Genomic DNA, 13550 nt, shown 5'->3' with positions numbered 1-13550 from the left:
TTAGTATCGGCTTAGAGATGATAGTATCCGTTAGTGTTGCTAATATTCGAGACAATATTTATATGCATTTGTATATACATATATATTATATTTAATGAATATATAGTTACGAACTTTAATTTATCTACACATTCATAAAGTTCAACATGTGAGTAAATATGTGTATATAGAAATATACATAATCTTCATAAAGTATAAATATATTTGTAGAAAATAAATTATTATATTGATTGCGAGAAATACTACACTTTAAAAATCGGAATAGAGGTGTGAAAACTAATGAAAAAATAAGTACAGTTTATTACTTATAGAGTTTTATTTAAATATTGCATTAATTGTATGAAATAAATTTCTTTAAATTGCAATACAAATATTTTTTGGTAGTAATTTGGTATATTAAAAGAGTTTAATTAACACAAGTGGGCTTTCCTGGCCTTAACAGCTGCGAAATTATCTATGATAGTGTCAAAATCTAACTGTCTCGCTGTAGGTACTTCAATAAAGGGCATGCCAACACAAATGTTAGGAAAAATTTTAGCTAGATTTAGAGCACATGGATGGATGCTATTCCAATAATTCAAATGGTGACAGATTTTCGTTAAAATTTGCTGAGTAAATGTGTTTCAAGTGGATCATTTCATCTCCTAAACTCTCGGAAACGTCTGAATTGTATTTGCTGACAAATTGAACAGCATCTTCTCGTGTTGAAACCTCACCCATGTATCCAAAATGTCACAAAAAAGAAAAGGTGTTTTTCAAATTTTTCATGCAATAACCGAATCAAATATCACCAAAAAGGTGTTGTTTTTGAAATCAGTCTCGTGATCGTCGTTTCATACCGAATTTTTCTGCTGCAACAGAAAATGAATTCAACTTTATGCTACAAAGTCGACGCCAAAAACCAACAACACCTTATGCGGTGTGCAGATGCGTTAAGAGATTTACAAAATTTGTTAAAATTTAAAATGATTGCTATCTATGAAAGGTGATTAAAGGTGTGGTTTGTTTATTTTCTGTAAGCAAAAACCTTGGATAGCATTTTGAGATTCCCGGACCTCTCCAAAGCCCGGGCCCGGGGTAAATGACCCCCTCAGTCCCACCTCTCGTTGGGACTGATTTGGATTCCAAATAGGAGCGAATAAGGGACTTCTACATAAAAACAACAATTAGAAATAATATATGAGATTCTTCTCATGTTGTCTATGCAAGTAGCGAACGAAGTTTGTTGAGGAGCTTATATGAGTTTTATCCAGATGTGAACATAGCGCAGAAAACAGACTGACTAGATTTGGTATTCCTAAGCACAGGAGAGGTGATACTTTTTCACAGTTAGGGTACATAAACTTTAGTACGAGAAAAATGTCGATTTTTAATACCATCGATGTATGTTTGTGTGTAGTTTACATCCACTATATATTTGTGAAAGTATGTCTGTATATATGTTTGGACTTGCAGCCTAAACCGCAGAATGGAATCGAACGAAATTTTGCCATGACATACCCTGAGTGCGTCAATCTATGGTAGGCTATGTAAAACAAGTAAGGAAGGTTAAGTTCGGGTGTAACCGAATATTACATACTCAGTTGAGAGCTACGGTGACAGCATAAGGGAAAATAACCATGTAGGAAAATGAACCGAGGGAAACCCTGGAATGTGCTTGTATGACATGTGTATCAAATGAAAGGAATTAAAGAGTATTTTATGAGGGAGTGGGCCATAGTTCTATAGGTGGACGCCATTTAGGGATATATCCATAAAGGTGGATCAGGGTTGGATCAGGAGTGGTGGTTGTTGTATAGGTGGTCGCCTTTTCGAGATATCGCCATAAAGGTGGACCAGGGGTGACTCTAGAATGCGTTTGTACGATATGGGTATCAAAAGAAAGGTGTTAATGAGTATTTTAAAAGGGAGTAATCCTTAGTTCCATAGGTGGACGCCGTTTCGAGATATCGCCATAAAGGTGTACCAGGGGTGACCCTAGAATTTGTTTGCACAATATGGGCATCAAACGAAAGGTGTTAATGAGTATTTTAAAAGGGAGTGGGCCTTAGTTCTATAAGTGGACGCCGTTTCGAAATATCGCCATAAAGGTGGACCAGGGGTGACTCTAGAATGTGTTTGTACGATATGGGTATCAAATGAAAGGTGTTAATGAGTATTTTAAAAGGCAGTAATCCTTAGTTCCATAGGTGGACGCCGTTTCGAGATATCGCCATAAAGGTGGGCCAGGCGTAACTCTAGAATTCGTTTGTGCAATATTGGTATCAAACGAAAGGAGTTAATGAGTATTTTAAAAGGGAGTGGGCCTTAGTTCTATAGGTGGACGCCTTTTCGAGATATCGCCATAAAGGTGGACCAGGGGTGACTCTAGAATGAGTTTGTACGATATGGGTATCAAATTAAAGGTATTAATGAGAGTTTTAAAAGGGAGTGGTGGTAGTTGTATATGTGAAGGCGTTTTCCAGATATCGACCAAAATGTGGACTAGGGTGACCCAGAACATCATCTGCTGGATACCGCTAATTTATTTATATATATAATACCTGCCAAGATTTTAAGGGTTTTTTATTTCGCCCTGCAGAACTTTTTCATTTTCTTCTACTTAATATGGTAGGTGTCACAACCATTTTATAAAGTTTTTTCCAAAGTTATATTTCGCGTCAATAAAACAATCCAATTACCTTACCATGTTTCATCCCTTTTTTCGTATTTGGTATAGGATTATGGCATTTTTTTCATTTTTCGTAATTTTCGATATCGAAAAAGTGGGCGTGGTCATAGTCGGATTTCATTCATTTTTCATACCAAGATAAAGTGGGTTCAAGTAAGCACGTGAACTAAGTTCATTAAAGATATGTCGATTTTTGCTCAAGTTATCGTGTTAACGGCCATGCGGAAGGACAGACGGACGACTGTGTATAAAAACTGGGCGTGGCATCAACCGATTTCGCCCATTTTCGCAGAAAACAGTTAACGGCATAAAATCTATGCCCATACCAAATTTCAAAAGGATTGGTTAATTTTTGTTCGACTTATGGCGTTAAAGGTATCCTAGACAAATTAAATGAAAAAGGGCGGAGCCACGCCCATTTTGAAATTTTCTTTTACTTTTGTATTTTGTTGCACCATATCATTACTGGAGTTGAATGTTGACATAATTTACTTATATACTGTAAAGATATTAAATTTTTTGTTAAAATTTTGCTTTTAAAATTTTTTTTTTAAAGTGGGCGTGGTCCTTCTCCGATTTTGCTAATTTTTATTGAGCGTACATATAGTAATAGGAGTAACGTTCCTGCCAAATTTCATAATGATATCTTCAACGACTGCCAAATTACAACTTGCAAAATTTTAAATTACCTTCTTTTAAAAGTGGGCGGTGCCACGCCCATTGTCCAAAATTTTACTAATTTTCTATTCTGCGTCATAAGTTCAACTCATCTACCAAGTTTCGTCGCTGTATCTGTCTTTTGTAATGAATTATCGCACTTTTTCGGTTTTTCGAAATTTTCGATATCGAAAAAGTGGGCGTGGTTATAGTCCAATATCGTTCATTTTAAATAGCGATCCGAGATGAGTGCTCAGGAACCTACATACCAAATTTCATCAAGATACCTCAAAATTTACTCAAGTTATCGTGTTAACGGACGGACGGACGGACGGCCGGACGGACGGACGGACATGGCTCAATCAAATTTACTCAAGTTATCGTGTTAACGGACGGACGGACGGACGGCCGGACGGACGGACGGACATGGCTCAATCAAATTTTTTTTCGATCCTGATTATTTTGATATATGGAAGTCTATATCTATCTAGATTCCTTTATATATGTACAACCAACCGTTATCCAATCAAACTTAATATACTCTGTGAGCTCTGCTCAACTGAGTATAAAAAGATTCCGACAAGTGGACGTGGCACCACCCATACAACTGAAATTTTTCGTAGTCAATATATCTGAAAGTATTAAGGCTAGACGACTGAAATTAGGTAAGTAGTTATATGAGGCCAATCCCTACCCCTTCCAGAAAAACTGGGTATAACGAAAAAGGGGGCGTGGCACCTCCCATACAACTGGAATTTTTCGTTGTCCATATATCTGAAAGTATTAAAGCTAGACGACTGAAATTAGGCGAGGAGGTATATAAGACTAATCCCCACCCCCTCGGGAAAAATTGGGAATAGCGAAAAAGGGGCGTGGCATCTCCCATACAAATGGGGGTCGGGATTAGTCTAATATATTAGTCTATATAGTACTGCTTTTATTTACGCATATGTGTGCGTTTATTTGGTGCTTGCTTCGCATAAAGCCCTTTGGCTTCCGAACCCCATCAGTTAATGCGAATAAGAGATGATTGTCATAACTCTCTGTTCTATGGTCACTTATTTAAATAAACAAACAATCAAAACTTATACATGATATAGTATCAAATGCGCTTCTAGGGATGGGTTTCTATAGCAAAGTTGATTTAAATAGATAACCAAGTTAGATGTGCGTTTTTTAATTAAATACAATGATTTCCTTTATCTTCTCATACAATATTTTGTGTAATTAAATTCTATCTAAAATCATTACTGACAGCTGACATTGCCCATAAAATTATATTCCTCAATGTACGCCCATCAACAAAGGAAACCATTTTTACTCAAGGGTATTTACATAGCATTACGTATGCTCCCTAATTCATATACACAATTGAAATAGCTGAAATTCACTTAACAACATTGGCACGTTCTTCTGTATGTGAAAAGCTCGTTAAACTAAGATATCATTTACAACACATGCAAACTTATATACGTACAGACATTGAAGATTTTCTGCATATGTATGCATCTGCCAAATAATGATTGAATGCCAAAGTGAACCTCAACATTGTATGTAATCATACATACACATACAAAAAAAAAAAATAAATGTAAGGCGCGATAACCTCCGAAGAGATCTAAGGCCGAGCTTCTCTTCCAATTTGCGTCGTGCTCCTCTTGATTTTCCCTACAAGTTGGCCGGACGGGACCTACATGTTTTATGCCGACTCCGAACGGCATCTGCAAGGCAGATGCGTTTTCACTGAGAGCTTTTCATGGCAGAAATACACTCGGAGTGCTTGCCAAACACTGCCGAGGGGCGACCCCGCTTAGACAAATTTTCTTCTAATTGAAAAACTTTATTTCTAAAATTTTGATGTTGCTTTGCCCGGGGTGTGAACCCAGGGCATACTGTGTGGTAGGCGGAGCACGCTACCATCACACCACGGTGGCCGCCAACATACACATACATGCCTACATATATACATGCATATCTAGATACATATGAATGTAATAAAAATTCTTGACGAATTCTAGGCAAAATACTTAGTTCTAGAAACATTTGTGCATAGCATGTTTGACTTTGTATATGCGCCCTTCTCTATACCAAAATAATATTTAACTTTTACAGAAACAGAAAATTCTAAGATTTGCTGTACTATATCTGTTATAACGCAGATTATAATCAATGAATAGTAAAGCATACAAATAGGCTGAATAAGAATTTTGTTACTTTAAGGATTTGTTGTGGTACATACTGTACATGGTACTTGAAAGAGAAACTTAGTTTTGCCCAGGTTAGTTGCTACAAATACATATTACCAAAGCATAGCCCATTTAATTTGTTGCGTCCCTCCCACAAATCGTCGTCCCAGCAAATCCTTGCAGTGGAACTGCGCCATATTCTCCTGCTCCGTGAAAGTAACGAACCCCATCCGGGACCAATACCTGACCCCGGTGCATAGAAATGGTTGTGCTGCGTGTGCCGGAAAATAATATGTTTAGGACGGTCACACTCTTGCCAGTGTGTCACGAGTAAGAGATGGTTACACCGCACGGAATGTTCTCGGCTAGACCCCGAAACCCAACGTCCCCGTAACTTTAACAAACCTCTTGTGGAATCATGCTGTTCACGCCCAAGGGCGTCCCGTAGTCTGCGCCTCAGCGCTTTCCACTGCCCTTTAGCAGCTTCGCTGCTCAGCGAGCCACAACAAGTACCCGCTGCTGCTCGCGCCCTACGGCGCCACGAGGTCATACGGTCGCTCCTACCCATAACTACAATCTGCGTAGCAAAGTAGGTAGCTGTCTAAGCTTTGGTGATTCGACCGGCGAATAGTTTTTTTGTTATTGTATTATTTGTTATTTAAGTGGGATCTATATTATTTTATTTAGAGAGAGGTCGCTATGCGCCTGTTACACCTTGTATGTACTCATTGGGTGCGAGTACTGGGGGCTGCAAAGTAATGGCTGCGGGTTGAGCCATCTTGTTTTGCTTTGAAAAACCCCGCTTTGGGATACAAATTTTAAACTATGAATTTAGAATATTTCACTAACCAGTTGAGAATTACAAGCACACTCAATGGCTAATGAAACAAACGAACGCAAAATTTTCATACTTTAAGTCACTTAAACAGTAGCAATACCGAGCATCAGCACCTGACCTGTCTTTTTTTCCCCCCCTTTCCGGCATTAGCATTGGAGTAGGTCAGGGATACAGTCTCTTAGTCCCTACTGCCTTGTGCACCGTTTGCCAGCACAGAATATGTATGTTTGCGACATCTGCTTAATGCAGTTCCTGCCTTGGACGGTGCCACTTTCCTAAATGTTCTCAACGTCTCAAGGGCGTGCCACGATGTCTTCCCCGTTGCATTTCAGAATACTGCAGTTAAACTGTAATGGGTTAACTGGGGAGATCACCAAAGCATAGGAAAAGGCAAAGTGAAGCAGGGCTATTCATAGAACTTCCAACTCACACAAGTAGTAATTGCATTGAAAATGAATGTAACATCTAGCATTCAAATTCTATTGAATTTCGTGGTATTCGCATGGAAAACTAACACGAACAACAGTTGTTTGTGAAACGTGCTAGTCCTCCACAATAACAACGAACTCTGCTAGTCTTCCACACATAATGACAACTTAGCTGATTCCCACACGAAGAACAGAAAAGTGTTAGTCTTCCACGATATACATACAGATCAATGACACACATACATCGCAGTGGAAATACGTGAAACAAATTAAATTAATTAAAGTTAAGGTAAAAAAAAATAGTTTTGAATTTCGCGGGTTCGAATCGAGCTGAAGGGCTAACAATAATTGTTTTATCATTATTATTGTTATGGTAAATTTTTTCTTAATTGAAAAAATTTTAAATTAGAATAGAAGAAAGAATTTAATTAAAGCAAATTAAATTAAATCAATTTCCGATCGATGAATTATGGGTTTGTTGTCGAAAAGTTATCGAAATATCAACGAAAAATTATCGATATACTATCGAATTGCTATCAATTAATTATCGGAGTGCTATCGAAAGGTTATCGATTTGCTATCAAAAAAGTATTTATTACTTACGAAAAAGTTTTCAAAATTTTATTAAAAGATATTAGTTGTTTCGATGTGTTATCGAAAATTTATTGGTTTTGTTTTAAAAAGTGTATTGATTTTTTATCAAAAAGTTATTGAGTTATATCATAGTGTTTTAAAATTTTTAACGTAATATTTTCAATTTGTTAATAGCAACGCAGTGAGTGGTTATGAAACAGATTCCGGTAAAACTTCAATATAAATCGATGACACATGTGTAACCCTTCGATAACAACCCGATATAAGACTAAAAAAATGCAATACAAATCAATAACAAATAAACATTACTTTCCTAGACGTTTACCTGTATGCTTACACATCGAAATTCACTAGTACTTGGCACTCACTCCTTTTTTCCTTCTTCCTTTTTCCTTCTCTCACGGCTGCTCTGCCATTTCCGTTAATTTTTCTTTCAACGTCACGTACTCCATCCTCTTTTACTTTTTCTTCTAATTCTTTGATACGCTCTACTGACTCAAGATTAGGCAATACTTGTTCCACATGTGAGCTATTCGTTTTACCAATCACCAGAAAATGTTTGAAGAAATCTCGGTAACAGTTTCCTTATTGAATTGTGGTATATAAAATTGTTTATATAATAACTAGAAGACCCGCCAGACGCTGTCCTGCCCTAAATTTGGCCTATCTGCATACATTTTAATAAGCTTTTTCCGTCTGACTCTGCCCTCCCCCTCTTCACTTTTTCGTAATCCTTTTATTCACTTCTCCCTCCGTCTTTTTCGCTTCATCTATCTCCATCTTCGTCTCATTCTATCTCTTTCTCAATCTCCTTCTCTATTTTCTCTTCTCTCAATTCCTTCTCATTCTTCTGCATCCATTATTGCCTGTCCCAGAGCGTGGTATGTATTTTACTCCAGTCCCAGTCCCACTCAGAGTCTCAGTCCCAGTCCTAGTCCTAATCCCAGCCCCAGTCCGTCTCTGGATAATATATTACTCTGTACTGAAGCACTCATCAACAGCTTTCATTTGAGATCCATATTGTATAAACACTGTATAGGCATTCACTGGCCCACGTTTTGGCCTATATCTCGAAACCCTAGTCACCCAGGGGTATGAAAATTACCCTCTACTAAAGCACTCATCAACAGCTTTCATTTGTTATCCATATTCTATAAACACATTCGGGTCCACGTTTCGGCCTATATCTCGAGACCCTGTACGTCGATCGCAACCAAACCTATGTAGTAACCACCGCGTGAGGTTTACGCAACTTGTGTGAAAGTTAGAACAAAATCGACCGATGTATCTCTTCAAACACCGGCGACCAACTAACACACATCTTAGCCTTTCTTTTTATATATATAGATTTTTATTTTTCACACTTCACTATAATATTAAAACGAAATGCAGATTTTCGTTGCTTTTGAAATTCGGCTTAAAAGTTGCACATGGCACAACTAAAGACTCTCCTGAATTAAATCGCGGGCCCCCTCAGAAACCCCCCCCACCCTTTCGGCGGGCCTGGTGATGTGCTGTACTTGATATCATTCACTATAATATTTTTATTGATAAGCATGTTGTTTAATTAAACACCAAGCAATTACACGGAAGTATATCCGCACCCCTGAAAATGCGAGTGCCGGTGCGTATAGGTAACATTTTATTATTATGTATAAACAAATAATAAAATTTTAAATAAAATAATATTGCGACTATAAACTGAGATATAACCTATCCTATATTTCAATATAGATCAAACTACACACGGGGTGCAAAACAAATTCACATAGGTGCAGTAGTTTAGGAGTCCATTGGCGCCAAACATAGTGACACGTGATTTTTATATATTATTATAGATTTTTCGATTTTTCTTAAATTTAGATTTTCATATCATGTTTTATTATTTCTTTTAACGATGCCTGTTGTCCAAATTTGATATCTCTAAAATTATGTTATGCTGGCTTTGGTTATTACCAATTTAAGAACGCCTTTAACCACACCCTATCAGCAGCTGTTTCTGCGGCACAAACGTGCGTATTTATTATTCTAACCAGCAAGTGCTAACAACAACAACATACTATAGCAATTAGGTAGATATGTATGCTTATGTCTATAGTAATTGGGGCGTGTCTGTTGGTGTATACTGACTTGGGCTAATGAATCGCCAACTATTTCGAATTTTAGTAGTACGTTGATTGCGTAGGTTTACTTCATACATTTAGGATTTAGGTGTGTACCATCATTAAATCTAACATCCTTTGCGAACATAAAGCACTTACACACATATGTACAAAGGCTTACAACGTTGTGTATGTATGCATGTAAATGTGTCACCGCCTACTGTTCAACACATGTGTCTAACAACGTGATATGACATCTACTCAAATACTATACATATATACATACATACAAACGTCTTGAGCTTTTAAGGATTGTTGCATAGATTGAGGGGCAAAAAATAAAAACGAATCACTAGACATTTGTTAGTGTTTGTGTAAGAAGCACATTTATCACGTGGTTTTACTGCGAACGTTGAGGCGTGACTTGTTTACGTGAATTTGTCTTAACAATCATTGGGTACGCGTGTAAGTACAGTTTTTATTTATTTATGTAGCCAAGAAAGTAGGCTTCAATATTTTTACCTTTCAACAATTAATTATTTTTGCTTTTTGATGAATGTTGATACAATCTTGAAACATTATAAGAATATTAAATAGACTATATTACTACTCTTAAAGTCGCACACAATGGCTGTCTATGTTCCATAGTTTATTAATTTAGTAAATTACAATCTAATTGTTGATTTAGTTTACTTTTGTGGTCGTAATTGCTCTACTGAATAAATGTAGAAAATAAATGGGTTTGAACGCATTTTGTCCACTCAAAAAGTTGTTAATAACCATTAGAGGTAAAATAAATTAACAGCTATATGCGATATCTAACTTCAACTGTTGAGCGAATGAAATTAAGATATGTGGTACGGAACGTGTTAATGGATTATTAAATTGATTGAATTAGAGGTGAGTTAGGTTGAACTGGCCGGAATGTGTGGGGGCCTCACATAGACTGAATGAGTCCATAGTGTTACCAGAAGTTTGTAAAACGATCAAACTGAAAAACCGTGTCAAAAATCAGGTCTCCGTCTTCAAATCCGTCTTCTTGGCAAATGCTGGAAGATTTCTAGGACCTATGCCACTTGCTACATCTAGATTTGATAGCAGTGCCATTATTTTTATAGCTAAAGTTGTAGACTGGCAAGCACAGGGAACGAGCACGAAATGTGTTCTTTTGTTGCCCCTTACCAATTCTTCTGCAAAGGCATGTTACGCCAGAACACAGTGTTCAGTCAGAATACGTGGCAGGATCCTAGAGGCGTCTCTTTTTAATGTTATAAGTAACTTTATTAGTCTAAGGTGGTAAGACCGGCACATGATTTTCGACACTTAACAATCCCGCGCTTTGGGTTCTGCCTTTCCTGCTTGGTCGATCATGTGCAGCTTTCGCTTTCTGCTAATCTCTTGTCCTACGATCCAATATTCCTGATTCTTTCATTGGACTGCATACAATTTTACACACTTTTAGATGTTGTGCCATTAATGATTCCTTTTAATTGTCTTTTTTTCATCCCATCGCCGCTTGCTCGTATTTGGTTGATTTCCACATGTTGGATTCTCTTAGTTGTAGAGCTCCTTTCGCGGACCTACACGAACACTTGTAGAGGCATCAAGTGAAAAAATAACTTTAACCCTTCCTGATATGTGCTGCGTACTGCGCTTGATAGTCCCATGCATACTAGGCTTTGCACCATACCAACCCTATATTGATTGCTCTTTTTTGTCTAGCGCCTGCAAGAGCTTCGTACGTTAGTGTGGATCCGTTACTCCCGAATGCTCTCTTGTAGGTGTAGAGTGTTGTCAGCGCTTTCTTTGATCTCACCTCAACGTGCATTTTCCAGCTTAATTGGTTAATTTGTTTTCTGTAAATTAATTAATTTTGCTATTAACACAAATATTGAACTGTTCAAATTAAAAATTATTAAATAAAATAAGACGTTTTTTTCTCAAATTCATTCATATTCATTAATGGCAATTTGTTTTCATTTTCTTTGCAGAATTACATTATATGATTGACATCGTTGATACTAAAGTTGATACAACAACAATTCAATATGGTTTTGTAGCCATCTGTTGCGGCATTGTTAACAATTAAATTGTGTAAGTGATTATTAATTATGTAAGCGATAGCAGTTAAATTTATTTATTGGAAAAAAGACTTAAAGATTATATGAATCATAAGCATATTAAAGAACGAAAATCTTCCATACAAGGTCGTTTGAAGGAACGTGTAGCAGAGTTACTTATGTTGGCAGCACTGCACAAGCAATTTTGTATTTTGCGTATACTTCCGCCTACACTTCCTACATACTTTTCACTAGAAATCCATTATTTTGCATAATGGCTGTATTGAAAGAAAAAAGTGGTAAAATCAATTGAATTTCAGTTCTATTCAGTGGAAACTTCTGTACATTCTTGTCCATCACAAATACTTGTTCAATGAACTTAGCAAAAATGTTTGATTCGGAATTGACCGTTTCATCATTCAAATCAAGAAAAAACAAAAAGCATGAGTACCAAGTACTCATGAAGTTCGATGTTTAAACATACAGTTGTACATCTAGGAAACTAATGTTTTTAAGTTAACTAGAGCTCGCCCAGGGGTTGAAGTTAAACCACAACAGAGCTAATTTAACAAGAAATAAATAGTGTTGCACTTTTTTGGGAAGACCTGCGTAGGCTTCTTATCGGCAACAAACGATATCGACAAGCTATTGTTTTATAATCGGTTCATTATTGATAGCGAAGTATTATCGTTGAGTTCTCGAATTTTTATCAATTTGTCATCATCTTCTTTCTGGTTTCTTACCGGCTGCGCTACACATGCGTCTTCGATTTTGTAGTGTAGTTTCATCGGCACCTATTACATAACAAATCGATGAGACAGCGTTAACAAATCGATGACATAACGATAAAAAATTAGCAACACTTCGATCAAAAATTATTATAACTAAAATCGACAACTTTTCTATAACACGCCGATAAGAAATTATTAATACTAAGATAATAAATCTATAAGTTTCCGAAAGAAATTGATTTCCTTTTTGATAACATATCGATAACTTCGCGGTAAGTAATCGATAAATTTTTTATCAATAGACTTCAATTTTCCATAACACTCCGTTAAGAAATTGATCAGATACCAATTCGATAACACGTTGATAACGTTTGGAATTTTTTTAATTAACTTTATCTTTTTAGATTTATTTTTTAAATTTTTCCTTAACCTTATTCTGTTTTCTTTATGTTTTATTTTATTTTTTTTTAACTCAGAGATGGTTTTGCCGGCTCGAGGCCAAAATTTCCCTTGATGATGATTACCGAAGTTGTAATCGAAATATATCGGAACACAAAATTAGAAAATTTGTTGTTTTTATTATAAATATAATATTTGACCCCGGGCCGGCAAAACGATCTCAGAGTTAGTAAATAAAGGTAGCCAAATAATTAGTTTATTTTATAATTAATTTTACAAATATTATTAATCATAAATCAAAAATCGTTAAACCTATCGTAATAAAATTCGGCAAAGGGGTTGCCTTTACTATAAGGAATGCTGTGAAGAAAAATTAACGAAATCGGTTAAGGGCCACGTCCACTTTTTTTTTTAAAGGGCCGTGGACGAATAAAATAAGCCATATCCTTGCAAAAAAGAGCGTTATAATAATGGTATTTCATTTCCCAAGTGGATTTACAACAATAAATAGGAAAAACTTCAAATTTTTATAAATGGGCGTGGCGCCGCCCCTTTTATGACTAAACAATTTTCTATGTTTCCGGAGCCATAACTCGAAGAAAAATTAACGGATCGTAACAAAATTGGGTACACAGATTTTCCCCATAGCATGAAATATTTCTAGAAAAAAATGGGCGAGATCGGTTAAAGACCACGCCCACTTTTATATAAAAGATTCTTAAAAGGTTCGTACACGAAAAAGTAAGCTATATCTAAGCGAAAAAGAGCTTTGTATCTGTAGAATTTTACTTTCTAAATTTAAGTATAACATTAAATTGGAAAACACTAAAATTTTTGGAAATGGGTGTGGCACCGCCCCTTTTATGACTAAGAAATTTTCTGTG

General features: G+C 36.3%; 1 protein-coding gene across 1 annotated transcript in view; it reads left to right on the top strand.

The window, feature by feature from the left end:
* Mrtf (Myocardin-related transcription factor) overlaps nt 1-11546 on the top strand; it is a 671490-nt gene extending 659944 nt beyond the window's left edge. Inside the window, exon 6 of the transcript XR_010953535.1 lies at nt 11468-11546. The gene's annotated coding sequence lies outside the window, so the exon portion shown is untranslated. The remainder of the gene's footprint in view (nt 1-11467) is intronic.
* The last annotated feature ends 2004 nt before the right edge of the window (nt 11547-13550 follow it).

The sequence above is a fragment of the Eurosta solidaginis genome, chromosome 5 (genome assembly GCF_040869045.1).
Source record: "Eurosta solidaginis isolate ZX-2024a chromosome 5, ASM4086904v1, whole genome shotgun sequence".
NCBI lineage: Eukaryota > Metazoa > Arthropoda > Insecta > Diptera > Tephritidae > Eurosta > Eurosta solidaginis.
Note: the sequence above shows the minus strand (reverse complement) of the source record. Positions and strands in the feature narration are given on the sequence as shown.